Here is a 4012-nt window from a genome sequence, read left to right on the forward strand (position 1 = left end):
GGCGCCGAGGGAGCGCTGCACTGTCGGAGGGTCGGCGCCGAGGGAGCACCATGCTATATTTCCTTTCAGACTTTAAACTCTGCCTGTCCCCTCAAGTGGGTGTAATGTATAGATGGGTGTGGGGAAGTTCTTCCTGATGTCCTATGGCCTGTCCAAAAATTGACGATCTGGGTCAGTTAATCAGATTTCCGTTTGTGGAATCTTGCTTCGTGCATATTTTCAGCTGCATTTCCTACATTTTAACAGTGTCTAAGCCTCCAAAAGGAGAAAAGTGTTTCATACTGACTGTAAAATGCTCCAGGAGACTCCCTTGGGTCATGGATGGTGCTGTGCAAATGCCAGCCATTTTCTTTCTCACTTCTCGCGGCCAGCCCCTCTCCTGAAGCAACCGGATAACACTCCACGGCTGCTCTGACCAAGCCTCTGGACCAGTAACCAGCGAGCACTTTTTTACCAGATGATTCCCGTCTGTGGCAACGACAGCCTGCGGTCATTGCTGTTCCATCGCTGGCCTTGTCGGCTCATTACCGTGCTGGCTTTAAATCTGTCAGCCGAGGGCATGCTGTGGTTATTTTAAAAAGCCTCATTGCAGGAAGGAACTGGGTCAAAGAGCTGCATGGTAAGCCATCAGCATGCTGGCTTCTGACTTTTCAAAGTACACAGCTTTCTGATGTTTGTGCCATAATTATGATGAATAACTGCAAATGTGCTCCCTCTGTTTATAGAAGGGATACTAGTGAGGCTGTAGCTACCTACAGCTTTTGTTTTTGTTTTCGGTTTAGTGAATTTTCTTTCCCCATTTTCCCTCCTCAAGACATCAACATATTTTTTTCATTCACCCATAGGCCATGGATGTTTTTGGCTGGACCAGCCTTTAATGCCCGTCCCTACTTGTCCTTTAGAAGGTGGTAGTGAACTGCCAACTTGAATTGCTGCATTCTCCTTGGTATAGGTAAGTCTACAATGGTGTTAGGGAATCTTAGCTGAAGTACATTTCTAAAGAGACTGCCAGCTCTCTAGTTGATAGGGAAAAGCATGATCGTACCTTCCCCTGATAGTCACATGACAATAACATCTTGTATCTCTATAGTGTGTTGGATGTCGTAAAATGTCCACGTCACCTGTGACTCAGCGAGTATTGCACACGCCTCTAATTCACAGATTCCTGGGGTCAAATTCTATTGCAGTGGCTGGAGCTGGCTGATAATCTAGTGCAGCGCTGAGGGAGTGCTGCACTGTTAGAGGGTTGGTGCTGAGGGAGCGCCGCACTGTTGAAGTTACCATCTTTTGAATGAGACATGAAATACTCTGTTTGTCCACTGAAAGAATAGATCCTTCACTGGAGTCTCTCAAAAGAGAGATATTCCCAGTGCCCAATTTTTATCCTGAATCAGCATCTTGAAACACAGATGATTGCACTGTTGTTTGTGGGACACTGCAGAATACCTTTTGGTTGCTGCATTTGCTAAATCTGAGGATGAGGAATTTTCACCATTTGGTAAAATTCTCGCTTTGGCATTGTGGAAATCCATGATGTTAATGATTTTCTGATCCCTGCCTCAGCAATGATGTGTTTCAAGTATATTATGTTTTGAACATTTTAACATCAGCGCAGTGCAACTCTGAGCATAACAACAGAAAGTAAGCTCTGATTCTGGCAGATATGAGTGTGTGATCGCATAATGCAGCATATGCATATGTAGTGTGTGCATACGTGTGCGGTTTGGGGAGCTTGTTTACCTTTCCCCCACACTAAGTAACTCGTCTCTTTTCCCCCTTCCTTTTGCAACCATTCATGGCCCCTGTCCAGACCCCCAGCCTTAATCTTGCAGCCACCGCCGACCCAGCCTTATTCTCCCCTTAATCTGCACAGCACAGGACCGGGCCTCTTGGTCTATGATGACCATTTAAAGTGTTAAGATTGCATGAGTTGCAAATTTTCTGGCCCCTTTATCTTTGACCACTCTCCTGCTTACATGTAAAAAAGGAAAGTATCTTATGGCCATATGTTTGGTGGTTGTGAAAAGTGCTGTATAAATGCAAGTCTTTCAAGTGAGATGCTTCAAAGGGGCATCAAATAAAGCAAAATTAGACATTGGGCCACAGAATGTTGCGTGAGAGCAGTTTTGTCATAGAGGTTAGTGATAAGGAGCCCACTTGAAGGAGGAGAGCGAGTCAGGTTTAGGGAAGCATTTCCATAGTTCAGAGTCCAGGCAGCTGTAGGCATGGTTGTCAGTGCGGCAGTGATGGAAATCGAGGAGGCTTAAGAGGCCGGAAGTGGAGGAGCACAGAGATCTTGGAGCAGTGGAGGAGGTAGCTGAGATGTACAAGATCAGGAGGAAGTTGAACACAAGGATGAGAATCCTAGTTGACGTGTTGCCTGACCAGGAATGAATGCAGGTCAGCAGACACATGGGAGCTGGGTGGAACAGGCTTGATATTAAAACACTCTCAGAAAAACAACTGAGGGTGTTGAATGAGCCAAGAGTGGATTGCTCTGATGTGGTTATTGCTAGATTAATCTGTTGAAAGACCTAAGAAAGACTTCTGAAATGGTTGCACCCTGACAGATCTGGAATTGAGGGCTGCAAAACCAGTCCCCGAAAACACCAGCAGTGCACAAAGCCAAAAAAAACAGAATGGAACAAATGGAAGAAAAGACGCACAGGTTATTTCTTAAATGCACATAAGAGATTAGAACGTAGACGTGCAAAGAGGCCTTATTGAACGCTAATATGCTGATGCAGCAAGCTATTAGGAAGGTTAAGGATATGTTATTGCAAGAAGAATTGAGTATAGCAGTAATGGAGTCTTGCTTCAATTGTACACAAACTTGGTTAGCCTGTGCACATGGGAGATCTACATGCAGTTTTTGTTCCCTTTCCCCTCTATTATTGCCATAGAGGGAGTGCAATGAAGGTTCGCCAGACTTGTCTCCAGGATGGCAGGACTATCCTACCAAGAGAAATTGGGATGGGCAAGCTTCTGCGTTCTCTACTGTTTTGAAGAATAAGAGGCAAAGAAAGCTACAGGTCAAGGAGATTTGAGGGTCCTCATGCATAAGTTGCACAATGCTAGCATTCAAATTTAGGAGGGAAGGCAAATGGAATGGAATTTCAGAGGGAATAGAGTATAAAAATAGGGAGGTCTGTCTAAAACTATACAAGTCACTGGTTAGACTCCAGCTGGAATGCTGTGAATTTTGCTCCCTTTCTTAAGGAGAGGTATACATGCATTGGAGGCAGTTCAGAGAAGGTTCAGTGGGCTGATACTGAGTTGCGGAGGGACTGTCTTATGAGGAGAGATCGAGTACTTTAGACCTGTACTCATTGGAGTTTAGAAGAAAGAGAGATGACCTTGTCGAAACATACAAAATTCTTAGGGAAGGACTTGATAGGGGAAATATAGGGAGGTTGTTCCCCGTTGTGGGAGAGTCTAGGACCAGAGGGCATCATCTCAGAATAAGGGGTTGTTCATTTAAGACAGAGATAAGGAGGAATTTCTTCTCTCAGCCAGTAATGAATCTGTGGGATTCTTTCCTGCAGAAGGCTTAGATGTTGGGTTATTCAACTTTATATATACAAGGCTGTGAGAGACAGATTTTTAATCAGGAAGGGAATCTATGTTATGGAGAAAATGCAGGAAAGTGGATTTGAGGATTATCAGATCTCATTGAATGATGGAACAGACTCGATGTGCCGAATGGCCTACTTCTGTTCTTGTATCTTATGGTCTTATCTCTTTGAAATTCACATATACTTAAAGGGACAGACAGTGTTGATGCGGGTAAGATGTTTCCCCTGGTAGGGGATCTAGAATTCCCTGCCCCAGAGGTGTGTTAATGCTCACTATATTTAAAGTTGATGCTGGTATCTAGAAGTATGTCAGTGAAAAAGGCATATGGGAACAGTGCAGGAAAAAGGCACTGAAGTGGATGATCAGAGATAGTAGGAACTGCAGATGCTGGAGAATCCGAGACAACAAGGTGCAGAGCTGGATGAACACAGCAGGC

General features: G+C 44.5%; 1 protein-coding gene across 3 annotated transcripts in view; it reads left to right on the top strand.

Moving 5' to 3' along the window:
* The window catches only part of LOC109925098 (zinc finger and BTB domain-containing protein 7B-like), an 84997-nt gene that overhangs the window by 18110 nt on the left and 62875 nt on the right, over positions 1 to 4012 (top strand). Inside the window, exon 3 of one of the 3 annotated variants that reach the window (XM_048620352.1) lies at positions 846 to 952. The exons of the other annotated variants lie outside the window; for them this stretch is intronic. The gene's annotated coding sequence lies outside the window, so the exon portion shown is untranslated. The remainder of the gene's footprint in view (positions 1 to 845; positions 953 to 4012) is intronic. 3 annotated transcript variants of the gene reach the window in all.

This window comes from Rhincodon typus, chromosome 46, assembly GCF_021869965.1.
Source record: "Rhincodon typus isolate 14 chromosome 46, sRhiTyp1.1, whole genome shotgun sequence".
NCBI lineage: Eukaryota > Metazoa > Chordata > Chondrichthyes > Orectolobiformes > Rhincodontidae > Rhincodon > Rhincodon typus.